Here is a 26,406-nt window from a genome sequence, read left to right as displayed (position 1 = left end):
TACAGCAAAACGACTGACTTTGAAAAGGGAATGAACGTCCGGAAGGAGTAGTGGAACTAGCTTGAGATGCTTCTCCGGACCCCTAACTAAAAGCCAGCGAGAACCAGCAGCGGCGTCCACTCCTGTCGAACCGGGATCCTTCCGCAGCCACGCAGCTCGTGGTGTCCTAACCCTCCCGTATCTGATTTTGGACCAAGCACATCAGGGGAGAGCGCGAACGCAGTCCCCCACTTCTAGAAATTATGCAGTCGAGATTCCCACATTTGGGGAATTCGCAGGGGTCAACACAGCCGGAGTGCAATGGCCGAGCCTCGCCCTGGGTGAACCTCCTTCTTGATCAAGGTATCTCCCCTGCCAGGTAAGTATGAGTTAAACATGCCCCTGCAAGCGGCCCGCACCCACAGCACAAATCGCGCAGCCTAGGCCACCTCCTCGCCCCGCACGCCACCGCCTCCTGCTGGGCCCACTCTTTCACACACTCACACGCCACACTAACACTCAAAAGTGTGGACAAAACGAGAAAACGAGCGCGCCGTTTCCTACACATCTGCAGTCGCCGTTGCGCATTCGCAGCATGTCCCGGGATGCAATTCGGCCTCATTTGCATAACTCCAGACCGGCAGATCGCCACGCAAGTTCGCGACGTGCGCCTGCCACACACCGAACAAACCTTTTCAGCAATTTCCAAAAAACGGGCCTGCTCGCCTGCCCACAAGGCTCCGTCTCTTACCTGCTCTCCAGAGCCTGCTGCCTTCTGTGCTTTTCTCTCGGCACCGCTGCAGTGCACACAACTCCTGCAGCGGGAGGGGGGGAGAAAGTTCCCACGCTCCGCCGCAGGGAAGGCTCGCTCCGTGCGCACACGTCCTTTCGATGCCAGTCCAACAAGTGCTCCGCATTAGCTGCGTCGGGGCTCCGGCGTGTCGCACCTCACCTCACCTCGCCCTACCCCCTCCTTGAATGTCTGCCGCTGGGCATGCCCCGCTCTCCTCCGCCTTATCTTATCGCGTGTGAGCACCGACAATGGCCACAATGCCGGGGAATGGCACCTGTAAAGTGTTAATTGGGGCACAGGAACAGCCCGTCTCGTCTCGGGGGGGCCGGCTTCAGAGACAATACAGCAAACACAGCGGGGCGGGGGAAGAAGACGACACCACACATGCGGGTACATTCAGCTCCGGCGGGAACGAGACATTTGTCGGTCTTTTCAAGTGCCGAGAGCCGAGCAATCCTTCACTTGTATCGTTTCTCCCCGGTGACTAGATCTGGCCCTGCGACTCTCGACTGGGCTCACCCCCGGGGCAGCCCAGCAGGTGTGAGCATGGCCGGCACCCGGATAGGAGATTCCACCCCGGAAAAGCTCCGGTTGCTGCTGCTCCTGCAAGAGGTGTGACTGGGACCAGTAGGGAGCGCTCACCCTGCGTTTTGTGTGGGTCTCTTACGCCCCAGCCTCCTGATGGCGACACTCTGCTGCACAAACAGAGGTCAAACCGAGGTCCCGACCCTCCTTGGCCATTAGGAAACCCCAGGGCGTCTCTCAAAAAGAGACGCCGGGGGTGTCCCTCTGGTGTTAGTGCTCCCCTTTACCCATCAGTCGGGATCTCCTCCTAATCCCCGTCTCACCTGTAACAATCAATGACGAGGCCCCCCTGTCCGTGAGATTTAGTACTCGCGCAAGAGACCGGGGGCAGAGCGCGAACGCGGTCCCCCGCCCCCCACAAAGTGCGCGCTCCGGGTCCTGCAACACAGCGGAAGGGCAGCGAGAAGGAGCCTCTTGCTCTGACGCCGCAAGGCCACAAGAGGGCGGAGGCGCCGCGCGCCCGGCCGACGTGTTGGACCGGTGCGCTTTACGCGCTGAAATAAACACGCGAAAGCCCCGAAATGTTTCCAGAGTGCTGTGCACTGGAGGTTTTTGTCTGGTGAAGACTTGCCTGGTGCTCCTCCGTGCAGATTGTTTGTCCTCCTCCAGTGCGGGACGTGCCAACACAAGGGAGCGCATTCGCCAACATCCAGGCACGCAATGCGATTTGGAAAGCAGCTCCTTTCCAAAGAGTTGCACACGAACGATCCTTCAGTCCCGCTCGGGGGGCACGGAACCCCCGCCACACACAGCTTCAAGTAGCGAGTCAGGCGCCGGGGCTTTCGCTTACGGCCACACCACCCTGAACACGCCTGATCTCGTCTGATCTCGGAAGCTAAGCAGCGTCGGGCCTGGTTAGTACTTGGATGGGAGACTGCCTGGGAATACCAGGTGCTGTAAGCTTTTGCTCTCCCGGCCAGCAGGGGTCACCGTTGGTGCCGTAGGCTTTGGGAGGAAAACCTGCAGGATGGAAAGGTGATCTATAGCCTCATCTCTAGAGATGTTTTGTTGCTGTGGCATGTGTGTGACCCATATTCAAAAAAAAAAACCCGTCTGTAAAACGAATATCGAAGCTGCCTCTAAATCTGCAAATGAAGATGAGTCGATAAACCACTCGTTTTTCGTATAACTAGACATATATTCATTTGTTACCGATTTCATTCATTGAGCACGGATACAATAGAGGTACAGCCATTCACTGTTTGACATGTCTGCACTGGTACAGAACCGAGCAATCAGAAAACGGGTGAAACTGTCTTTAGACTCAGCATACAGTACCGAGGCCCCCCATGACCAAATAAAGGCTAACCTCGATAATCAGCCTAAAGAACGCAGACTACAGCAAAACGACTGACTTTGAAAAGGGAATGAACGTCCGGAAGGAGTAGTGGAACTAGCTTGAGATGCTTCTCCGGACCCCTAACTAAAAGCCAGCGAGAACCAGCAGCGGCGTCCACTCCTGTCGAACCGGGATCCTTCCGCAGCCACGCAGCTCGTGGTGTCCTAACCCTCCCGTATCTGATTTTGGACCAAGCACATCAGGGGAGAGCGCGAACGCAGTCCCCCACTACCAGAAATTATGCAGTCGAGATTCCCACATTTGGGGAATTCGCAGGGGTCAGCACAGCCGGAGTGCAATGGCCGAGCCTCGCCCTGGGTGAACCGATTTCGATTTTTAAGAACTTTATTTTCTTTTCACAAAAAAATACAGGAAATCACAAATCAGAAAGCTTTACATTAATATACATACTTAAAACAGTATATATGATCACATCTCATTACATTTTGACACGGTAACAGTTACATAGCAACAATTTTCTTTTTTTCTGGTGCAAATCACATTCTTTATTTAAACATGATAATGTTTTTCACAGTTTCTTGAGATACTGTCCAATGCCCTCTATTTCCCACAGATTTTCTGCTTCCTCCCTCCCTTCTCTCCACAGATCTCTGAGGTAATAGTTCTCTCGGGTGATGAACAGGGCCAGGCTACCTGCTGCCTTGACTGGGACCTCGATGCCTTTGAACAGCCCCATGTTCCTCACTCTCCACAGGGCGTCTTTCCCACTGTTCACCACGGCCCAGATCCTGTCAAACACGTCAGGGGGAAGTTTGACAGGAGAGATGCCGTATATGATGAAAGCAGCGGTCAGGGTAAATTGGGGCGAGAGAGCCTGCAACCAATCTTCAAACTGTGCCCAGAAGGCCTTAGCAAAAAAGCAGGACCACAGGAGATGGGTCACAGTCTCCTCCTCGCCGCAGCCCACCCTAACGCAGCGAGGGCTGGGGGTGAGGCCCCTACGGTACAAGAAAGTTCGTACCGGTAAGCACTGGTGGACGACACTCCAGGCTAAATCTCTGTGAATGTTGCACAGAAATTTAGAGGATGTGTGTTTCCACACCTTCCTTGTTTGGGCTGATGTTAAAATGCCCACAGGGGTCTGCCTATTGTTCTGGGGTGCTACTAAATCTTCCAGTTTTTGGACGCTGACATCTCGGAGGGGAATATGGCCAATTGGGTGAGATCTTAGAAAACTTTTAACTGTCCCATAAATTGCAGGGCATGTGTCAGAGAGTGGGACGTCCAGCTTGGGTCTGACACCCCACACTCTGAACACCTCCCTACCTACCCAGAGCCTGGAAAAATAAGTCCAGGTACGCGCTGCAGGTGCTGTTGCAAAGCCTCTCAGCACAGAGGCCAGGAAAATGCACAGCAGCTTCGTAGCAATATCTGGGACAGACTTCCCCCCTGAGGGTAGCGGCCTGTACATTATTTCCCTTCTGAGTCTTTCCTGCTTCCCACCCCATAGAAATTGAAACATCAATCTCCTCAGCACCGCCGCAACACGGTGTGGGATTGGGAAGGTAGAAGCCAGAAAATTCAAGACAGGCAAGAGCTCGGCTTTGATGACCAGCACCTTCCCTGTCATGGTGAGGTCTCGGTCCTTCCATTGCATCAGTTTTTTGTTTAAGATTGGCAATTTGTTCTGCCAATTTACTGTTCCCATCTCTTCTCCAAAATACACCCCCAGGACCTTAATTCTCTTCTCTTGCAGCCTGAGATCATGTCCTTCTTTTGGCTCCCTCCAGTTCTGATAAAAAATCTCACTCTTAGATGTGTTAATTTTTGCGGAGGAAGCCAAAGAGAACCGATCACAGCACTGCAGAGCTCTGCTAATTGAGGCATTGTCAGAGAGGAGCAGGGTGACGTCATCCATGTATAGAGATGTCTTTACCTCTCCTCCCCCACTTCCAGGCACTGGTATCCCATTAATGGCCTGATCCTGGCGCAAGGCACAGGCTAAGGGCTCCATAGCCAAAACGAATAACAAGGGGGATAATGGGCAGCCCTGCCTCACCCCTGAACAGAATTCAAAGGTGCGTGATCTATTGCCATTAACCATGACTCTGCTGTTGCTACCTGTGTACAGCAGGTTAATCCACTTTCTCATGATGGGGCCAAACTTCATGTGCTCAAGTACCGATGTTAAGTACTGCCGGTTTAGGCGGTCAAAGGCCTTTTCTAGGTCTACACCTAAAATGCACAGAGGGAGGGAGCGATCCTCAGAGTACAGACAGACATCCCTCAACAAGGCCAGGTTGTCGCTCATCAGGCGTCCTGCTATCCCACAAGTCTGTTCTTTCCCTACCAGTGAGGCCACTACATTTTGTAGGCGCAGGAAAAGGGCTTTGGACAGGATCTTAGTGTCCACGCCTAACAGGCTGAGGGGTCTCCAGTTCTTTATGTCATTTTTTGCTCCTTTCTTAAACAAGAGAGAGATAGTGCCTTCTCTTAAGGAGTCAGGCAGCAATTCTGTCTTGTAGCTTTCCTCGAATAGGAGCAGTAGCGGATCCTGAAGCAGATCCCAAAAGGTGCAATAAAATTCTTTAGGGAGCCCGTCAGCACCCGGAGTTTTCCCCTTCTGTAAGCTCTCCATAGCCTGTCTCAGCTCTTCTACTGTCAAATCCCTCTCAAGTACTTCCCTATCTTCTTCACTCAAAATGTTTTCTAGCTTTGAGGTAAAAAAATGAATATCTTCATCCTTTACCTCTGTAGAGCTGTACAGTCTTGAGTAGAAGGCCTCGGTGCAGGAGAGGATAGCACTCGGCTCTGTTCTCTCTCGTCCCTCCTCATCAACTACACTTTCCATGACAGTCTTGGAGCCTACCACTTTCCTGAAAAAGAAGCGAGTACACTTCTCATTTTCTTCCAAGAACTGCACTCTGCTTCTTAACAGCACTCCTCGACTACTTTCTTCGGCTATGCTCCGGATGTCCTTTTTTAAAAGGGCGATATCCTCGAGCACATCGAAGCCACTGTGCAGCATCGTGTAGAGACGCTGCAGCTGCCTCTGTTTCCTGGCTAGCACTCCTCTCCGTCTGGCAGCAGCCTTCCTTCCCTCAGCCATGAAAAAGGCCTTTGTCCTCACCTTCACCTCCTCCCACCACTCTCCTACTGACCCGTACAGACACTGCAAGGACAGCCACTGTGATAGTTTCTCCTTGTAGCGGGATACTACCCCCTCGTTCTCTAGCAGTTTTGTGTTGAGTTTCCAGAGGCCTGGGCCAAAGACAGTCCCGCCCTGGAGTTCCACTCTACACCCTAAAGCCTGATGATCTGAGAAGAAGACAGGCTGAAGAGTGACCCCAACAACTTTCACTCTCTCTGAGGCAAAGCAATAGTCAATTCTGGAGCTGCTATTCCTCCCTGACCATGTATATCCTGCTGTTGTGGGATATATACATCTATATGTGTCTGAGAGTTTAAAGTCTTGAACTAAGTTTTGCAGGGCCAGTGAGCTGGAATCCAATTTTATCGGCGAGCTAGACTGCCTGTCTGTGTGCTCTAAGATACAATTAAAATCCCCTCCCACTATCACGTCTGTGCTGCATAACAATAGGGGGGAGAGTGCCTTGAGTAGCTCCACCCTTCCTCCTACGTCAGTAGGGCAATACACATTGATTAGCCGCAGGTTAACGGTCCCCCATTCCACATCCACACACAGCAACCTGCCATCTATGACCCTCTGAATACTTTTCAATTTGAATGCCCATCCTTTGAAAAGAATGGCCACGCCAGAGGCTCTGTTGTTATTGTCCCCTGACCAAACAGAAGGCCCTTTATCCCACCTATCTTCAAAACTTTTATACCTCTCTTGATAGGCTAAAGCCTCCTGCAACATCAACACATCTCCCTCTCTCTGCTGGAGGTAATCAAAGACAGACTGGCATTTAACTCTGTCATTGATACCTCTTGTGTTAAGAGAAATTATGTTAAGAGCCATATTACATAAGAAAGTGGAACCAGTCTTTACAAAACACATTTCTCTTCGGTCTCACCTGTTACCTTTTTCTTTTTCTTTTTCTTCTTACCAATTTCCTGCCAGCCATCCTCTGAATGAGCCTTCATCAGGGTGGCAGCAGTAAAAGCGTTCACAGAGTCCATTTCAAGGAAGGGGGTAGAGGGAGGGGTGGAGAGGTTCCAGCTGTCCCCATCGCCATGCTCTCCTTCCTCCTCGCTCGGGGAGAAAACAGAGTCATTTTTTCTTTTCCTCAAGTCCAGCTCCTGGGAGCACTGAGGGGAAAGGGGTGCAGCCGATGCACCAGTCTCCTCTTCCCCCTCACCCACCAGCTGCTGCAGATCCTCCGTGATGGACTGGATGGAGGAGAGGAGGGCATCTGTAGCACTTGCAGAGTCTGAGAAAAGCAGCTCCGCTGAATCCTGGGTATCCTCGCTGGACCCGCTCCACCGGGGGGCCCCACACTGGCCCTCGTTCTGAGGAGCAGGAGTGGGGGAGGGGTCCTCGCTGTTCTCGGGGGTTTTCAAACCCTCGTGCTTGTCTGGTGCAGTCTGCGGTTGTGGGGGCGTAGTGGATTTCTCTTCCACCAGCCCCGGAGCCACAGCAGGACTGATCCTGGCTGGAGGCTGAGAGTCTTTGTCCAACAAGGGTTCTTTGTTTGACTTGTTGTTTGCTTTGGATTTTCGGGCCGGTTTGGCTGAAACAAGCACTGCCTCATCCTTTCTCATTTTGAGTTTATTGGCGTAGGCGTGAGGGCAGTTCTTAAAAACGTGTCCTTCCGAGCCACATAAATTGCACTTTGGCAGCATTGAACAGTCAGAGGCTAAATGTCCCTGTTTGCCACAGGTCTTGCAGCATTTCACAGTGCAGGACGATGCCAGGTGTCCCACAGCACCACAGCGCCGACACACCTTTGGTTGTCCCACATAAAACACATAGCCATTGCAGGCGCCCAGCCGGATTGTAGAGGGCAGGTGCCTTAAGCCTCCATTTACGCTGTCCGGTAGCAAGCGAACCTCGAATTTCCTTGCTCCTGTTTTTATACCATCAACATCTCTAACCTCAGTTCCATGGTGGACGGTGCAGTACTGGTTAAGCCAGGTGTGAATGTCCTCCGTCTTTGCCAGTTCCGAGAACATAACAACATGCACCGTTTTCCTCTCTCTCTGTGTCAGAGGCTGCAAGTTGATCTTCTCAAGTGCAGGAACTTTGCCTCTTTTTGCCTCAAACACATCCACGCATTGTTCAAACAGAGGATAGGTAGCAAATACAACCTCAAATGCTTTCTGACCTGGGAGAGCGAAGATGAAATCCAAGTGCCGAGGTTCAAAGCCAAGTTCCTTCTGTAACACTTTTCTGCTGAACTGCATACGATCCATGAAGAGGTCATCCAAGAGCTCAAAACGTACAGCATTCTTACGGGATCCAAAGGTTGCCATTTCAAAAACCGCAAATCGAACACTGCTTCCAACAAAAGAAAAACAATCCAACTACTCCACCTACAGGCTGATCAAGGTATCTCCCCTGCCAGGTAAGTATGAGTTAAACAGCAAGCGGCCCGCACCCACAGCACAAATCGCGCAGCCTAGGCCACCTCCTCGCCCCGCACGCCACCGCCTCCTGCTGGGCCCACTCTTTCACACACTCACACGCCACACTAACACTCAAAAGTGTGGGCAAAACGAGAAAACGAGCGCGCCGTTTCCTACACATCTGCAGTCGCCGTTGCGCATTCGGAGCATGTCCCGGGATGCAATTCGGCCTCATTTGCATAACTCCAGACCGGCAGATCGCCACGCAAGCTCGCGACGTGCGCCTGCCACACACCGAACAAACCTTTTCAGCAATTTCCAAAAAACGGGCCTGCTCGCCTGCCCACAAGGCTCCGTCTCTTACCTGCTCTCCAGAGCCTGCTGCCTTCTGTGCTTTTCTCTCGGCACCGCTGCAGTGCACACAACTCCTGCAGCGGGAGGGGGGGAGAAAGTTCCCGCGCTCCGCCGCAGGGAAGGCTCGCTCCGTGCGCACACGTCCTTTCGATGCCAGTCCAACAAGTGCTCCGCATTAGCTGCGTCGGGGCTCCGGCGTGTCGCACCTCACCTCACCTCGCCCTACCCCCTCCTTGAATGTCTGCCGCTGGGCATGCCCCGCTCTCCTCCGCCTTATCTTATCGCGTGTGAGCACCGACAATGGCCACAATGCCGGGGAATGGCACCTGTAAAGTGTTAATTGGGGCACAGGAACAGCCCGTCTCGTCTCGGGGGGGCCGGCTTCAGAGACAATACAGCAAACACAGCGGGGCGGGGGAAGAAGACGACACCACACATGCGGGTACATTCAGCTCCGGCGGGAACGAGACATTTGTCGGTCTTTTCAAGTGCCGAGAGCTGAGCAATCCTTCACTTGTATCGTTTCTCCCCGGTGACTAGATCTGGCCCTGCGACTCTCGACTGGGCTCACCCCCGGGGCAGCCCAGCAGGTGTGAGCATGTCCGGCACCCGGATAGGAGATTCCACCCCGGAAAAGCTCCGGTTGCTGCTGCTCCTGCAAGAGGTGTGACTGGGACCAGTAGGGAGCGCTCACCCTGCGGGCTGTGTGGCTCTCTTACGCCCCAGCCTCCTGATGGCGACACTCTGCTGCACAAACAGAGGTCAAACCGAGGTCCCGACCCTCCTTGGCCATTAGGAAACCCCAGGGCGTCTCTCAAAAAGAGACGCCGGGGGTGTCCCTCTGGTGTTAGTGCTCCCCTTTACCCATCAGTCGGGGTCTCCTCCTAATCCCCGTCTCACCTGTAACAATCAATGACGAGGCCCCCCTGTCCGTGAGATTTAGTACTCGCGCAAGAGACCGGGGGCAGAGCGCGAACGCGGTCCCCCGCCCCCCACAAAGTGCGCGCTCCGGGTTCCCTCTCGGGGCCCTGCAACACAGCGGAAGGGCAGCGAGAAGGAGCCTCTTGCTCTGATGCCGCAAGGCCACAAGAGGGCGGAGGCGCCGCGCGCCCGGCCGACGTGTTGGACCGGTGCGCTTTACGTGCTGAAATAAACACGCGAAAGCCCCGAAATGTTTCCAGAGTGCTGTGCACTGGAGGTTTTTGTCTGGTGAAGACTTGCCTGGTGCTCCTCCGTGCAGATTGTTTGTCCTCCTCCAGTGCGGGACGAGTCAACACAAGGGAGCGCATTCGCCAATATCCAGGCACGCAATGCGATTTGGAAAGCAGCTCCTTTCCAAAGAGTTGCACACGAACGATCCTTCAGTCCCGCTCGGGGGGCACGGAACCCCCGCCACACACAGCTTCAAGTAGCGAGTCAGGCGCTGGGGCTTTCGCTTACGGCCACACCACCCTGAACACGCCCGATCTCGTCTGATCTCGGAAGCTAAGCAGCGTCGGGCCTGGTTAGTACTTGGATGGGAGACTGCCTGGGAATACCAGGTGCTGTAAGCTTTTGCTCTCCCGGCCAGCAGGGGTCGCCGTTGGTGCCGTAGGCTTTGGGAGGAAAACCTGCAGGATGGAAAGGTGATCTATAGCCTCATCTCTAGAGATGTTTTGTTGCTGTGGCATGTGTGTGACCCATATTCAAAAAAAAAAACCCGTCTGTAAAACGAATATCGAAGCTGCCTCTAAATCTGCAAATGAAGATGAGTCGATAAACCACTCATTTTTCGTATAACTAGACATATATTCATTTGTTACCGATTTCATTCATTGAGCACGGATACAATAGAGGTACAGCCATTCACTGTTTGACATGTCTGCACTGGTACAGAACCGAGCAATCAGAAAACGGGTGAAACTGTCTTTAGACTCAGCATACAGTACCGAGGCCCCCCATGACCAAATAAAGGCTAACCTCGATAATCAGCCTAAAGAACGCAGACTACAGCAAAACGACTGACTTTGAAAAGGGAATGAACGTCCGGAAGGAGTAGTGGAACTAGCTTGAGATGCTTCTCCGGACCCCTAACTAAAAGCCAGCGAGAACCAGCAGCGGCGTCCACTCCTGTCGAACCGGGATCCTTCCGCAGCCACGCAGCTCGTGGTGTCCTAACCTTCCTGTATCTGATTTTGGACCAAGCACATCAGGGGAAAGCGCGAACGCAGTCCCCCACTACCAGAAATTATGCAGTCGAGATTCCCACATTTGGGGAATTCGCAGGGGTCAGCACAGCCGGAGTGCAATGGCCGAGCCTCGCCCTGGGTGAACCTCCTTCTTGATCAAGGTATCTCCCCTGCCAGGTAAGTATGAGTTAAACAGGCCCCTGCAAGCGGCCCGCACCCACAGCACAAATCGCGCAGCCTAGGCCACCTCCTCGCCCCGCACGCCACCGCCTCCTGCTGGGCCCACTCTTTCACACACTCACACGCCACACTAACACTCAAAAGTGTGGGCAAAACGAGAAAACGAGCGCGCCGTTTCCTACACATCTGCAGTCGCCGTTGCGCATTCGCAGCATGTCCCGGGATGCAATTCGGCCTCATTTGCATAACTCCAGACCGGCAGATCGCCACGCAAGCTCGCGACGTGCGCCTGCCACACACCGAACAAACCTTTTCAGCAATTTCCAAAAAACGGGCCTGCTCGCCTGCCCACAAGGCTCCGTCTCTTACCTGTTCTCCAGAGCCTGCTGCCTTCTGTGCTTTTCTCTCGGCACCGCTGCAGTGCACACAACTCCTGCAGCGGGAGGGGGGGAGAAAGTTCCCGCGCTCCGCCGCAGGGAAGGCTCGCTCCGTGCGCACACGTCCTTTCGATGCCAGTCCAACAAGTGCTCCGCATTAGCTGCGTCGGGGCTCCGGCGTGTCGCACCTCACCTCACCTCGCACTGCCCCCTCCTTGAATGTCTGCCGCTGGGCATGCCCCGCTCTCCTTCGCCTTATCTTATCGCGTGTGAGCACCGACAATGGCCACAATGCCGGGGAATGGCACCTGTAAAGTGTTAATTGGGGCACAGGAACAGCCCGTCTCGTCTCGGGGGGGCCGGCTTCAGAGACAATACAGCAAACACAGCGGGGCGGGGGAAGAAGACGACACCACACATGCGGGTACATTCAGCTCCGGCGGGAACGAGACATTTGTCGGTCTTTTCAAGTGCCGAGAGCCGAGCAATCCTTCACTTGTATCGTTTCTCCCCGGTGACTAGATCTGGCCCTGCGACTCTCGACTGGGCTCACCCCCGGGGCAGCCCAGCAGGTGTGAGCCTGGCCGGCACCCGGATGGGAGATTCCACCCCGGAAAAGCTCCGGTTGCTGCTGCTCCTGCAAGAGGTGTGACTGGGACCAGTAGGGAGCGCTCACCCTGCGGGCTGTGTGGCTCTCTTACGCCCCAGCCTCCTGATGGCGACACTCTGCTGCACAAACAGGCGCCGTCATTCGGGGGAGGCATCAAACCGAGGTCCCGACCCTCCTTGGCCATTAGGAAACCCCAGGGCGTCTCTCAAAAAGAGACGCCGGGGGTGTCCCTCTGGTGTTAGTGCTCCCCTTTACCCATCAGTCGGGGTCTCCTCCTAATCCCCGTCTCACCTGTAACAATCAATGACTTGGCCCCCCTGTCCGTGAGATTTAGTACTCGCGCAAGAGACCGGGGGCAGAGCGCGAACGCGGTCCCCCGCCCCCCACAAAGTGCGCGCTCCGGGTTCCCTCTCGGGGCCCTGCAACACAGCGGAAGGGCAGCGAGAAGGAGCCTCTTGCTCTGACGCCGCAAGGCCACAAGAGGGCGGAGGCGCCGCGCGCCCGGCCGACGTGTTGGACCGGTGCGATTTACGTGCTGAAATAAACACGCGAAAGCCCCGAAATGTTTCCAGAGTGCTGTGCACTGGAGGTTTTTGTCTGGTGAAGACCTGCCTGGTGCTCCTCCGTGCAGATTGTTTGTCCTCCTCCAGTGCGGGACGAGCCAACACAAGGGAGCGCATTCGCCAACATCCAGGCACGCAATGCGATTTGGAAAGCAGCTCCTTTCCAAAGAGTTGCACACGAACGATCCTTCAGTCCCGCTCGGGGGGCACGGAACCCCCGCCACACACAGCTTCAAGTAGCGAGTCAGGCGCCGGGGCTTTCGCTTACGGCCACACCACCCTGAACACGCCCGATCTCGTCTGATCTCGGAAGCTAAGCAGCGTCGGGCCTGGTTAGTACTTGGATGGGAGACTGCCTGGGAATACCAGGTGCTGTAAGCTTTTGCTCTCCCGGCCAGCAGGGGTCGCCGTTGGTGACGTAGGCTTTGGGAGGAAAACCTGCAGGATGGAAAGGTGATCTATAGCCTCATCTCTAGAGATGTTTTGTTGCTGTGGCATGTGTGTGACCCATATTCAAAAAAAAACCCCGTCTGTAAAACGAATATCGAAGCTGCCTCTAAATCTGCAAATGAAGATGAGTCGATAAACCACTCGTTTTTCGTATAACTAGACATATATTCATTTGTTACCGATTTCATTCATTGAGCACGGATACAATAGAGGTACAGCCATTCACTGTTTGACATGTCTGCACTGGTACAGAACCGAGCAATCAGAAAACGGGTGAAACTGTCTTTAGACTCAGCATACAGTACCGAGGCCCCCCATGACCAAATAAAGGCTAACCTCGATAATCAGCCTAAAGAACGCAGACTACAGCAAAACGACTGACTTTGAAAAGGGAATGAACGTCCGGAAAGAGTAGTGGAACTAGCTTGAGATGCTTCTCCGGACCCCTAACTAAAAGCCAGCGAGAACCAGCAGCGGCGTCCACTCCTGTCGAACCGGGATCCTTCCGCAGCCACGCAGCTCGTGGTGTCCTAACCCTCCCGTATCTGATTTTGGACCAAGCACATCAGGGGAGAGCGCGAACGCAGTCCCCCACTACCAGAAATTATGCAGTCGAGATTCCCACATTTGGGGAATTCGCAGGGGTCAGCACAGCCGGAGTGCAATGGCCGAGCCTCGCCCTGGGTGAACCGATTTCGATTTTTAAGAACTTTATTTTCTTTTCACAAAAAATTACAGGAAATCACAAATCAGAAAGCTTTACATTAATATACATACTTAAAACAGTATATATGATCACATCTCATTACATTTTGACACGGTAACAGTTACATAGCAACAATTTTCTTTTTTTCTGGTGCAAATCACATTCTTTATTTAAACATGATAATGTTTTTCACAGTTTCTTGAGATACTGTCCAATGCCCTCTATTTCCCACAGATTTTCTGCTTCCTCCCTCCCTTCTCTCCACAGATCTCTGAGGTAATAGTTCTCTCGGGTGATGAACAGGGCCAGGCTACCTGCTGCCTTGACTGGGACCTCGATGCCTTTGAACAGCCCCATGTTCCTCACTCTCCACAGGGCGTCTTTCCCACTGTTCACCACGGCCCAGATCCTGTCAAACACGTCAGGAGGAAGTTTGACAGGAGAGATGCCGTATATGATGAAAGCAGCGGTCAGGGTAAATTGGGGCGAGAGAGCCTGCAACCAATCTTCAAACTGTGCCCAGAAGGCCTTAGCAAAAAAGCAGGACCACAGGAGATGGGTCACAGTCTCCTCCTCGCCGCAGCCCACCCTAACGCAGCGAGGGCTGGGGGTGAGGCCCCTACGGTACAAGAAAGTTCGTACCGGTAAGCACTGGTGGACGACACTCCAGGCTAAATCTCTGTGAATGTTGCACAGAAATTTAGAGGATGTGTGTTTCCACACCTTCCTTGTTTGGGCTGATGTTAAAATGCCCACAGGGGTCTGCCTATTGTTCTGGGGTGCTACGAAATCTTCCAGTTTTTGGACGCTGACATCTCGGAGGGGAATATGGCCAATTGGGTGAGATCTTAGAAAACTTTTAACTGTCCCATAAATTGCAGGGCATGTGTCAGAGAGTGGGACGTCCAGCTTGGGTCTGACACCCCACACTCTGAACACCTCCCTACCTACCCAGAGCCTGGAAAAATAAGTCCAGGTACGCGCTGCAGGTGCTGTTGCAAAGCCTCTCAGCACAGAGGCCAGGAAAATGCACAGCAGCTTCGTAGCAATATCTGGGACAGACTTCCCCCCTGAGGGTAGCGGCCTGTACATTATTTCCCTTCTGAGTCTTTCCTGCTTCCCACCCCATAGAAATTGAAACATCAATCTCCTCAGCACCGCCGCAACACGGTGTGGGATTGGGAAGGTAGAAGCCAGAAAATTCAAGACAGGCAAGAGCTCGGCTTTGATGACCAGCACCTTCCCTGTCATGGTGAGGTCTCGGTCCTTCCATTGCATCAGTTTTTTGTTTAAGATTGGCAATTTGTTCTGCCAATTTACTGTTCCCATCTCTTCTCCAAAATACACCCCCAGGACCTTAATTCTCTTCTCTTGCAGCCTGAGATCATGTCCTTCTTTTGGCTCCCTCCAGTTCTGATAAAAAATCTCACTCTTAGATGTGTTAATTTTTGCGGAGGAAGCCAAAGAGAACCGATCACAGCACTGCAGAGCTCTGCTAATTGAGGCATTGTCAGAGAGGAGCAGGGTGACGTCATCCATGTATAGAGACGTCTTTACCTCTCCTCCCCCACTTCCAGGCACTGGTATCCCATTAATGGCCTGATCCTGGCGCAAGGCACAGGCTAAGGGCTCCATAGCCAAAACGAATAACAAGGGGGATAATGGGCAGCCCTGCCTCACCCCTGAACAGACTTCAAAGGTGCGTGATCTATTGCCATTAACCATGACTCTGCTGTTGCTACCTGTGTACAGCAGGTTAATCCACTTTCTCATGATGGGGCCAAACTTCATGTGCTCAAGTACCGATGTTAAGTACTGCCGGTTTAGGCGGTCAAAGGCCTTTTCTAGGTCTACACCTAAAATGCACAGAGGGAGGGAGCGATCCTCAGAGTACAGACAGACATCCCTCAACAAGGCCAGGTTGTCGCTCATCAGGCGTCCTGCTATCCCACAAGTCTGTTCTTTCCCTACCAGTGAGGCCACTACATTTTGTAGGCGCAGGAAAAGGGCTTTGGACAGGATCTTAGTGTCCACGCCTAACAGGCTGAGGGGTCTCCAGTTCTTTATGTCATTTTTTGCTCCTTTCTTAAACAAGAGAGAGATAGTGCCTTCTCTTAAGGAGTCAGGCAGCAATTCTGTCTTGTAGCTTTCCTCGAATAGGAGCAGTAGCGGATCCTGAAGCAGATCCCAAAAGGTGCAATAAAATTCTTTAGGGAGCCCGTCAGCACCCGGAGTTTTCCCCTTCTGTAAGCTCTCCATAGCCTGTCTCAGCTCTTCTACTGTCAAATCCCTCTCAAGTACTTCCCTATCTTCTTCACTCAAAATGTTTTCTAGCTTTGAGGTAAAAAAATGAATATCTTCATCCTTTACCTCTGTAGAGCTGTACAGTCTTGAGTAGAAGGCCTCGGTGCAGGAGAGGATAGCACTCGGCTCTGTTCTCTCTCGTCCCTCCTCATCAACTACACTTTCCATGACAGTCTTGGAGCCTACCACTTTCCTGAAAAAGAAGCGAGTACACTTCTCATTTTCTTCCAAGAACTGCACTCTGCTTCTTAACAGCACTCCTCGACTACTTTCTTCGGCTATGCTCCGGATGTCCTTTTTTAAAAGGGCGATATCCTCGAGCACATCGGAGCCACTGTGCAGCATCGTGTAGAGACGCTGCAGCTGCCTCTGTTTCCTGGCTAGCACTCCTCTCCGTCTGGCAGCAGCCTTCCTTCCCTCAGCCATGAAAAAGGCCTTTGTCCTCACCTTCACCTCCTCCCACCACTCTCCTACTGACCCGTACAGACACTGCAAGGACAGCCACTGTGATAGTTTCTCCTTGTAGCGGGATACTACCCCCTCGTTCTCTAGCAGCTTTGTGTTGAGTTTCCAGAGGCCTGGGCCAAAGACAGTCCCGCCCTGGAGTTCCACTCTACACCCTAAAGCCTGATGATCTGAGAAGAAGACAGGCTGAAGAGTGACCCCAACAACTTTCACTCTCTCTGAGACAAAGCAATAGTCAATTCTGGAGCTGCTATTCCTCCCTGACCATGTATATCCTGCTGTTGTGGGATATATACATCTATATGTGTCTGAGAGTTTAAAGTCTTGAACTAAGTTTTGCAGGGCCAGTGAGCTGGAATCCAATTTTATCGGCGAGCTAGACTGCCTGTCTGTGTGCTCTAAGATACAATTAAAATCCCCTCCCACTATCACGTCTGTGCTGCATAACAATAGGGGGGAGAGTGCCTTGAGTAGCTCCACCCTTCCTCCTACGTCAGTAGGGCAATACACATTGATTAGCCGCAGGTTAACGGTCCCCCATTCCACATCCACACACAGCAACCTGCCATCTATGACCCTCTGAATACTTTTCAATTTGAATGCCCATCCTTTGAAAAGAATGGCCACGCCAGAGGCTCTGTTGTTATTGTCCCCTGACCAAACAGAAGGCCCTTTATCCCACCTATCTTCAAAACTTTTATACCTCTCTTGATAGGCTAAAGCACACTCCTGCAACATCAACACATCTCCCTCTCTCTGCTGGAGGTAATCAAAGACAGACTGGCATTTAACTCTGTCATTGATACCTCTTGTGTTAAGAGAAATTATGTTAAGAGCCATATTACATAAGAAAGTGGAACCAGTCTTTACAAAACACATTTCTCTTCGGTCTCACCTGTTACCTTTTTCTTTTTCTTTTTCTTCTTACCAATTTCCTGCCAGCCATCCTCTGAATGAGCCTTCATCAGGGTGGCAGCAGTAAAAGCGTTCACAGAGTCCATTTCAAGGAAGGGGGTAGAGGGAGGGGTGGAGAGGTTCCAGCTGTCCCCATCGCCATGCTCTCCTTCCTCCTCGCTCGGGGAGAAAACAGAGTCATTTTTTCTTTTCCTCAAGTCCAGCTCCTGGGAGCACTGAGGGGAAAGGGGTGCAGCCGATGCACCAGTCTCCTCTTCCCCCTCACCCACCAGCTGCTGCAGATCCTCCGTGATGGACTGGATGGAGGAGAGGAGGGCATCTGTAGCACTTGCAGAGTCTGAGAAAAGCAGCTCCGCTGAATCCTGGGTATCCTCGCTGGACCCGCTCCACCGGGGGGCCCCACACTGGCCCTCGTTCTGAGGAGCAGGAGTGGGGGAGGGGTCCTCGCTGTTCTCGGGGGTTTTCAAACCCTCGTGCTTGTCTGGTGCAGTCTGCGGTTGTGGGGGCGTAGTGGATTTCTCTTCCACCAGCCCCGGAGCCACAGCAGGACTGATCCTGGCTGGAGGCTGAGAGTCTTTGTCCAACAAGGGTTCTTTGTTTGACTTGTTGTTTGCTTTGGATTTTCGGGCCGGTTTGGCTGAAACAAGCACTGCCTCATCCTTTCTCATTTTGAGTTTATTGGCGTAGGCGTGAGGGCAGTTCTTAAAAACGTGTCCTTCCGAGCCACATAAATTGCACTTTGGCAGCATTGAACAGTCAGAGGCTAAATGTCCCTGTTTGCCACAGGTCTTGCAGCATTTCACAGTGCAGGACGATGCCAGGTGTCCCACAGCACCACAGCGCCGACACACCTTTGGTTGTCCCACATAAAACACATAGCCATTGCAGGCGCCCAGCCGGATTGTAGAGGGCAGGTGCCTTAAGCCTCCATTTACGCTGTGAGCAAGCGAACCTCGAATTTCCTTGCTCCTGTTTTTATACCATCAACATCTCTAACCTCAGTTCCATGGTGGACGGTGCAGTACTGGTTAAGCCAGGTGTGAATGTCCTCCGTCTTTGCCAGTTCCGAGAACATAACAACATGCACCGTTTTCCTCTCTCTCTGTGTCAGAGGCTGCAAGTTGATCTTCTCAAGTGCAGGAACTTTGCCTCTTTTTACCTCAAACACATCCACGCATTGTTCAAACAGAGGATAGGTAGCAAATACAACCTCAAATGCTTTCTGACCTGGGAGAGCGAAGATGAAATCCAAGTGCCGAGGTTCAAAGCCAAGTTCCTTCTGTAACACTTTTCTGCTGAACTGCATACGATCCATGAAGAGGTCATCCAAGAGCTCAAAACGTACAGCATTCTTACGGGATCCAAAGGTTGCCATTTCAAAAACCGCAAATCGAACACTGCTTCCAACAAAAGAAAAACAATCCAACTACTCCACCTACAGGCTGATCAAGGTATCTCCCCTGCCAGGTAAGTATGAGTTAAACAGGCCCCTGCAAGCGGCCCGCACCCACAGCACAAATCGAGCAGCCTAGGCCACCTCCTCGCCCCGCACGCCACCGCCTCCTGCTGGGCCCACTCTTTCACACACTCACACGCCACACTAACACTCAAAAGTGTGGGCAAAACGAGAAAACGAGCGCGCCGTTTCCTACACATCTGCAGTCGCCGTTGCGCATTCGCAGCATGTCCCGGGATGCAATTCGGCCTCATTTGCATAACTCCAGACCGGCAGATCGCCACGCAAGCTCGCGACGTGCGCCTGCCACACACCGAACAAACCTTTTCAGCAATTTCCAAAAAACGGGCCTGCTCGCCTGCCCACAAGGCTCCGTCTCTTACCTGCTCTCCAGAGCCTGCTGCCTTCTGTGCTTTTCTCTTGGCACCGCTGCAGTGCACACAACTCCTGCAGCGGGAGGGGGGGAGAAAGTTCCCGCGCCCCGCCGCAGGGAAGGCTCGCTCCGTGCGCACACGTCCTTTCGATGCCAGTCCAACAAGTGCTCCGCATTAGCTGCGTCGGGGCTCCGGCGTGTCGCACCTCACCTCACCTCGCACTGCCCCCTCCTTGAATGTCTGCCCCTGGGCATGCCCCGCTCTCCTCCGCCTTATCTTACCGCGTGTGAGCACCGACAATGGCCACAATGCCGGGGAATGGCACCTGTAAAGTGTTAATTGGGGCACAGGAACAGCCCGTCTCGTCTCGGGGGGGCCGGCTTCAGAGACAATACAGCAAACACAGCGGGGCGGGGGAAGAAGACGACACCACACATGCGGGTACATTCAGCTCCGGCGGGAACGAGACATTTGTCGGTCTTTTCAAGTGCCGAGAGCCGAGCAATCCTTCACTTGTATCGTTTCTCCCCGGTGACTAGATCTGGCCCTGCGACTCTCGACTGGGCTCACCCCCGGGGCAGCCCAGCAGGTGTGAGCCTGGCCGGCACCCGGATGGGAGATTCCACCCCGGAAAAGCTCCGGTTGCTGCTGCTCCTGCAAGAGGTGTGACTGGGACCAGTAGGGAGCGCTCACCCTGCGGGCTGTGTGGCTCTCTTACGCCCCAGCCTCCTGATGGCGACACTCTGCTGCACAAACAGGCGCCGTCCTTCGGGGGAGGCGTCAAACCGAGGTCACGACCCTCCTTGGCCATTAGGAAACCCCAGGGCGTCTCTCAAAAAGAGACGCCGGGGGTGTCCCTCTGGTGTTAGTGCTCCCCTTTACCCATCAGTCGGGGTCTCCTCCTAATCCCCGTCTCACCTGTAACAATCAATGACGAGGCCCCCCTGTCCGTGAGATTTAGTACTCGCGCAAGAGACCGGGGGCAGAGCGCGAACGCGGTCCCCCGCCCCCCACAAAGTGCGCGCTCCGGGTTCCGTCTCTGGGCCCTGCAACACAGCGGAAGGGCAGCGAGAAGGAGCCTCTTGCTCTGACGCCGCAAGGCCACAAGAGGGCGGAGGCGCCGCGCGCCCGGCCGACGTGTTGGACCGGTGCGATTTACGTGCTGAAATAAACACGCGAAAGCCCCGAAATGTTTCCAGAGTGCTGTGCACTGGAGGTTTTTGTCTGGTGAAGACTTGCCTGGTGCTCCTCCATGCAGATTGTTTGTCCTCCTCCAGTGCGGGACGAGCCAACACAAGGGAGCGCATTCGCCAACATCCAGGCACGCAATGCGATTTGGAAAGCAGCTCCTTTCCAAAGAGTTGCACACGAACGATCCTTCACCCCCGGGGCAGCCCAGCAGGTGTGAGCCTGGCCGGCACCCGGATGGGAGATTCCACCCTGGAAAAGCTCCGGTTGCTGCTGCTCCTGCAAGAGGTGTGACTGGGACCAGTAGGGAGCGCTCACCCTGCGGGCTGTGTGGCTCTCTTACGCCCCAGCCTCCTGATGGCGACACTCTGCTGCACAAACAGGCGCCGTCCTTCGGGGGAGGCGTCAAACCGAGGTCCCGACCCTCCTTGGCCATTAGGAAACCCCAGGGCGTCTCTCAAAAAGAGACGCCGGGGGTGTCCCTCTGGTGTTAGTGCTCCCCTTTACCCATCAGTCGGGGTCTCCTCCTAATCCCCGTCTCACCTGTAACAATCAATGACGAGGCCCCCCTGTCCGTGAGATTTAGTACTCGCGCAAGAGACCGGGGGCAGAGCGCGAACGCGGTCCCCCGCCCCCCACAAAGTGCGCGCTCCGGGTTCCCTCTCGGGGCCCTGCAACACAGCGGAAGGGCAGCGAGAAGGAGCCTCTTGCTCTGACGCCGCAAGGCCACAAGAGGGCGGAGGCGCCGCGCGCCCGGCCGACGTGTTGGACCGGTGTGCTTTTTAAGTGCTGAAATAAACACGCGAAAGCCCCGAAATGTTTCCAGAGTGCTGTGCACTGGAGGTTTTTGTCTGGTGAAGACTTGCCTGGTGCTCCTCCGTGCAGATTGTTTGTCCTCCTCCAGTGCGGGACGAGCCAACACAAGGGAGCGCATTCGCCAACATCCAGGCACGCAATGCGATTTGGAAAGCAGCTCCTTTCCAAAGAGTTGCACACGAACGATCCTTCACCCCCGGGGCAGCCCAGCAGGTGTGAGCCTGGCCGGCACCCGGATGGGAGATTCCACCCCGGAAAAGCTGCGGTTGCTGCTGCTCCTGCAAGAGGTGTGACTGGGACCAGTAGGGAGCGCTCACCCTGCGGGCTGTGTGGCTCTCTTACGCCCCAGCCTCCTGATGGCGACACTCTGCTGCACAAACAGGCGCCGTCCTTCGGGGGAGGCGTCAAACCGAGGTCCCGACCCTCCTTGGCCATTAGGAAACCCCAGGGCGTCTCTCAAAAAGAGACGCCGGGGGTGTCCCTCTGGTGTTAGTGCTCCCCTTTACCCATCAGTCGGGGTCTCCTCCTAATCCCCGTCTCACCTGTAACAATCAATGACGAGGCCCCCCTGTCCGTGAGATTTAGTACTCGCGCAAGACACCGGGGGCAGAGCGCGAACGCGGTCCCCCGCCCCCCACAAAGTGCGCGCTCCGGGTTCCCTCTCGGGGCCCTGCAACACAGCGGAAGGGCAGCGAGAAGGAGCCTCTTGCTCTGACGCCGCAAGGCCACAAGAGGGCGGAGGCGCCGCGCGCCCGGCCGACGTGTTGGACCGGTGTGCTTTTTAAGTGCTGAAATAAACACGCGAAAGCCCCGAAATGTTTCCAGAGTGCTGTGCACTGGAGGTTTTTGTCTGGTGAAGACTTGCCTGGTGCTCCTCCGTGCAGATTGTTTGTCCTCCTCCAGTGCGGGACGAGCCAACACAAGGGAGCGCATTCGCCAACATCCAGGCACGCAATGCGATTTGGAAAGCAGCTCCTTTCCAAAGAGTTGCACACGAACGATCCTTCAGTCCCGCTCGGGGGGCACGGAACCCCCGCCACACACAGCTTCAAGTAGCGAGTCAGGCGCCGGGGCTTTCGCTTACGGCCACACCACCCTGAACACGCCCGATCTCGTCTGATCTCGGAAGCTAAGTAGCGTCGGGCCTGGTTAGTACTTGGATGGGAGACTGCCTGGGAATACCAGGTGCTGTAAGCTTTTGCTCTCCCGGCCAGCAGGGGTCGCCGTTGGTGCCGTAGGCTTTGGGAGGAAAACCTGCAGGATGGAAAGGTGATCTATAGCCTCATCTCTAGAGATGTTTTGTTGCTGTGGCATGTGTGTGACCCATATTCAAAAAAAAACCCCGTCTGTAAAACGAATATCGAAGCTGCCTCTAAATCTGCAAATGAAGATGAGTCGATAAACCACTCGTTTTTCGTATAACTAGACATATATTCATTTGTTACCGATTTCATTCATTGAGCACGGATACAATAGAGGTACAGCCATTCACTGTTTGACATGTCTGCACTGGTACAGAACCGAGCAATCAGAAAACGGGTGAAACTGTCTTTAGACTCAGCATACAGTACCGAGGCCCCCCATGACCAAATAAAGGCTAACCTCGATAATCAGCCTAAAGAACGCAGACTACAGCAAAACGACTGACTTTGAAAAGGGAATGAACGTCCGGAAAGAGTAGTGGAACTAGCTTGAGATGCTTCTCCGGACCCCTAACTAAAAGCCAGCGAGAACCAGCAGCGGCGTCCACTCCTGTCGAACCGGGATCCTTCCGCAGCCACGCAGCTCGTGGTGTCCTAACCCTCCCGTATCTGATTTTGGACCAAGCACATCAGGGGAGAGCGCGAACGCAGTCCCCCACTACCAGAAATTATGCAGTCGAGATTCCCACATTGGGGGAATTCGCAGGGGTCAGCACAGCCGGAGTGCAATGGCCGAGCCTCGCCCTGGGTGAACCTCCTTCTTGATCAAGGTATCTCCCCTGCCAGGTAAGTATGAGTTAAACAGGCCCCTGCAAGCGGCCCGCACCCACAGCACAAATCGCGCATCCTAGGCCACCTCCTCGCCCCGCACGCCACCGCCTCCTGCTGGGCCCACTCTTTCGCACACTCACACGCCACACTAACACTCAAAAGTGTGGGAAAAACGAGAAAACGAGCGCGCCGTTTCCTACACATCTGCAGTCGCCGTTGCGCATTCGCAGCATGTCCCGGGATGCAATTCGGCCTCATTTGCATAACTCCAGACCGGCAGATCGCCACGCAAGCTCGCGACGTGCGCCTGCCACACACCGAACAAACCTTTTCAGCAATTTCCAAAAAACGGGCCTGCTCGCCTGCCCACAAGGCTCCGTCTCTTACCTGCTCTCCAGAGCCTGCTGCCTTCTGTGCTTTTCTCTTGGCACCGCTGCAGTGCACACAACTCCTGCAGCGGGAGGGGGGGAGAAAGTTCCCGCGCTCCGCCACAGGGAAGGCTCGCTCCGTGCGCACACGTCCTTTCGATGCCAGTCCAACAAGTGCTCCGCATTAGCTGCGTCGGGGCTCCGGCGTGTCGCACCTCACCTCACCTCGCACTGCCCCCTCCTTGAATGTCTGCCCCTGGGCATGCCCCGCTCTCCTCCGCCTTATCTTACCGCGTGTGAGCACCGACAATGGCCACAATGCCGGGGAATGGCACCTGTAAAGTGTTAATTGGGGCACAGGAACAGCCCGTCTCGTCTCGGGGGGGCCGGCTTCAGAGACAATACAGCAAACACAGCGGGGCGGGGGAAGAAGACGACACCACACATGCGGGTACATTCAGCTCCGGCGGGAACGAGACATTTGTCGGTCTTTTCAAGTGCCGAGAGCCGAGCAATCCTTCACTTGTATCGTTTCTCCCCGGTGACTAGATCTGGCCCTGCGACTCTCGACTGGGCTCACCCCCGGGGCAGCCCAGCAGGTGTGAGCCTGGCCGGCACCCGGATGGGAGAGTCCACCCCGGAAAAGCTCCGGTTGCTGCTGCTCCTGCAAGAGGTGTGACTGGGACCAGTAGGGAGCGCTCACCCTGCGGGCTGTGTGGCTCTCTTACGCCCCAGCCTCCTGATGGCGACACTCTGCTGCACAAACAGACGCCGTCCTTCGGGGGAGGCGTCAAACCGAGGTCCCGACCCTCCTTGGCCATTAGGAAACCCCAGGGCGTCTCTCAAAAAGAGACGCCGGGGGTGTCCCTCTGGTGTTAGTGCTCCCCTTTACCCATCAGTCGGGGTCTCCTCCTAATCCCCGTCTCACCTGTAACAATCAATGACGAGGCCCCCCTGTCCATGAGATTTAGTACTCGCGCAAGAGACCGGGGGCAGAGCGCGAACGCGGTCCCCCGCCCCCCACAAAGTGCGCGCTCCGGGTTCCCTCTCGGGGCCCTGCAACACAGCGGAAGGGCAGCGAGAAGGAGCCTCTTGCTCTGACGCCGCAAGGCCACAAGAGGGCGGAGGCGCCGCGCGCCCGGCCGACGTGTTGGACCGGTGCGCTTTTTAAGTGCTGAAATAAACACGCGAAAGCCCCGAAATGTTTCCAGAGTGCTGTGCACTGGAGGTTTTTGTCTGGTGAAGACTTGCCTGGTGCTCCTCCGTGCAGATTGTTTGTCCTCCTCCAGTGCGGGACGAGCCAACACAAGGGAGCGCATTCGCCAACATCCAGGCACGCAATGCGATTTGGAAAGCAGCTCCTTTCCAAAGAGTTGCACACGAACGATCCTTCAGTCCCGCTCGGGGGGCACGGAACCCCCGCCACACACAGCTTCAAGTAGCGAGTCAGGCGCCGAGGCATTCGTTTACGGCCACACCACCCTGAACACGCCAGATCTCGTTTGATCTCGGAAGCTAAGCAGCGTCGGGCCTGGTTAGTACTTGGATGGGAGACTGCCTGGGAATACCAGGTGCTGTAAGCTTTTGCTCTCCCGGCCAGCAGGGGTCGCCGTTGGTGCCGTAGGCTTTGGGAGGAAAACCTGCAGGATGGAAAGGTGATCTATAGCCTCATCTCTAGAGATGTTTTGTTGCTGTGGCATGTGTGTGACCCATATTCAAAAAAAAACCCCGTCTGTAAAACGAATATCGAAGCTGCCTCTAAATCTGCAAATGAAGATGAGTCGATAAACCACTCGTTTTTCGTATAACTAGACATATATTCGTTTGTTACCTTTTTCATTCATTGAGCACGGATACAATAGAGGTACAGCCATTCACTGTTTGACATGTCTGCACTGGTACAGAACCGAGCAATCAGAAAACGGGTGAAACTGTCTTTAGACTCAGCATATAGTACCGAGGCCCCCCATGACCAAATAAAGGCTAACCTCGATAATCAGCCTAAAGAACGCAGACTACAGCAAAACGACTGACTTTGAAAAGGGAATGAACGTCCGGAAAGAGTAGTGGAACTAGCTTGAGATGCTTCTCCGGACCCCTAACTAAAAGCCAGCGAGAACCAGCAGCGGCGTCCACTCCTGTCGAACCGGGATCCTTCCGCAGCCACGCAGCTCGTGGTGTCCTAACCCTCCCGTATCTGATTTTGGACCAAGCACATCAGGGGAGAGCGCGAACGCAGTCCCCCACTACCAGAAATTATGCAGTCAAGATTCCCACATTTGGGGAATTTGCAGGGGTCAGCACAGCCGGAGTACAATGGCCGAGCCTTTGACCTGGGTGAACCTCCTTCTTGATCAAGGTATCTCCCCTGCCAGGTAAGTATGAGTTAAACAGGCCCCTGCAAGCGGCCCGCACCCACAGCACAAATCGCGCATCCTAGGCCACCTCCTCGCCCCGCACGCCACCGCCTCCTGCTGGGCCCACTCTTTCACACACTCACAAGCCACACTAACACTCAAAAGTGTGGGCAAAACGAGAAAACGAGCGCGCCGTTTCCTACACATCTGCAGTCGCCGTTGCGCATTCGCAGCATGTCCCGGGATGCAATTCGGCCTCATTTGCATAACTCCAGACCGGCAGATCGCCACGCAAGCTCGCGACGTGCGCCTGCCACACACCGAACAAACCTTTTCAGCAATTTCCAAAAAACGGGCCTGCTCGCCTGCCCACAAGGCTCCGTCTCTTACCTGCTCTCCAGAGCCTGCTGCCTTCTGTGCTTTTCTCTTGGCACCGCTGCAGTGCACACAACTCCTGCAGCGGGAGGGGGGGAGAAAGTTCCCGCGCTCCGCCACAGGGAAGGCTCGCTCCGTGCGCACACGTCCTTTCGATGCCAGTCCAACAAGTGCTCCGCATTAGCTGCGTCGGGGCTCCGGCGTGTCGCACCTCACCT

The 26,406-nt window shown here is 54.4% G+C and overlaps 10 non-coding genes and 1 pseudogene across 10 annotated transcripts; 5 read left to right on the top strand and 6 right to left on the bottom strand.

Moving 5' to 3' along the window:
- Positions 1 to 202: 202 nt before the first annotated feature.
- LOC148630869 (U1 spliceosomal RNA) lies at positions 203 to 366 on the bottom strand. The gene has a single exon (XR_015934957.1). It is a non-coding gene; the product is annotated as a U1 spliceosomal RNA (small nuclear RNA).
- A 1,775-nt stretch (positions 367 to 2,141) lies between these two features.
- Positions 2,142 to 2,260, top strand: LOC148630868 (5S ribosomal RNA). The gene has a single exon (XR_015934969.1). It is a non-coding gene; the product is annotated as a 5S ribosomal RNA (ribosomal RNA).
- A 636-nt stretch (positions 2,261 to 2,896) lies between these two features.
- LOC148630867 (U1 spliceosomal RNA) lies at positions 2,897 to 3,066 on the bottom strand. The gene has a single exon (XR_015934959.1). It is a non-coding gene; the product is annotated as a U1 spliceosomal RNA (small nuclear RNA).
- Positions 3,067 to 9,977: 6,911 nt separating this feature from the next.
- Positions 9,978 to 10,096, top strand: LOC148630866 (5S ribosomal RNA). The gene has a single exon (XR_015934964.1). It is a non-coding gene; the product is annotated as a 5S ribosomal RNA (ribosomal RNA).
- A 636-nt stretch (positions 10,097 to 10,732) lies between these two features.
- Positions 10,733 to 10,896, bottom strand: LOC148630865 (U1 spliceosomal RNA). The gene has a single exon (XR_015934956.1). It is a non-coding gene; the product is annotated as a U1 spliceosomal RNA (small nuclear RNA).
- Positions 10,897 to 12,703: 1,807 nt separating this feature from the next.
- Positions 12,704 to 12,822, top strand: LOC148630864 (5S ribosomal RNA). Its single transcript, XR_015934963.1, has one exon. It is a non-coding gene; the product is annotated as a 5S ribosomal RNA (ribosomal RNA).
- Positions 12,823 to 13,457: 635 nt separating this feature from the next.
- Positions 13,458 to 13,626, bottom strand: LOC148630863 (U1 spliceosomal RNA). The gene has a single exon (XR_015934960.1). It is a non-coding gene; the product is annotated as a U1 spliceosomal RNA (small nuclear RNA).
- An 8,567-nt stretch (positions 13,627 to 22,193) lies between these two features.
- On the top strand, positions 22,194 to 22,312 carry LOC148630862 (5S ribosomal RNA). Its single transcript, XR_015934970.1, has one exon. It is a non-coding gene; the product is annotated as a 5S ribosomal RNA (ribosomal RNA).
- A 635-nt stretch (positions 22,313 to 22,947) lies between these two features.
- Positions 22,948 to 23,111, bottom strand: LOC148630861 (U1 spliceosomal RNA). The gene has a single exon (XR_015934975.1). It is a non-coding gene; the product is annotated as a U1 spliceosomal RNA (small nuclear RNA).
- A 1,809-nt stretch (positions 23,112 to 24,920) lies between these two features.
- Positions 24,921 to 25,039, top strand: LOC148630860 (5S ribosomal RNA; annotated as a pseudogene).
- Positions 25,040 to 25,674: 635 nt separating this feature from the next.
- Positions 25,675 to 25,839, bottom strand: LOC148630859 (U1 spliceosomal RNA). The gene has a single exon (XR_015934958.1). It is a non-coding gene; the product is annotated as a U1 spliceosomal RNA (small nuclear RNA).
- Between the last annotated feature and the right edge of the window lie 567 nt (positions 25,840 to 26,406).

Source organism: Lepisosteus platostomus, unplaced genomic scaffold (assembly GCF_059453375.1).
Source record: "Lepisosteus platostomus isolate fLepPlt1 unplaced genomic scaffold, fLepPlt1.hap1 Scaffold_86_H1, whole genome shotgun sequence".
Taxonomy (NCBI): Eukaryota; Metazoa; Chordata; class Actinopteri; order Semionotiformes; family Lepisosteidae; genus Lepisosteus; species Lepisosteus platostomus.
The sequence above is the reverse complement of the archived record's forward strand: the minus strand, read 5'-3'. Positions and strand labels throughout refer to the sequence as shown.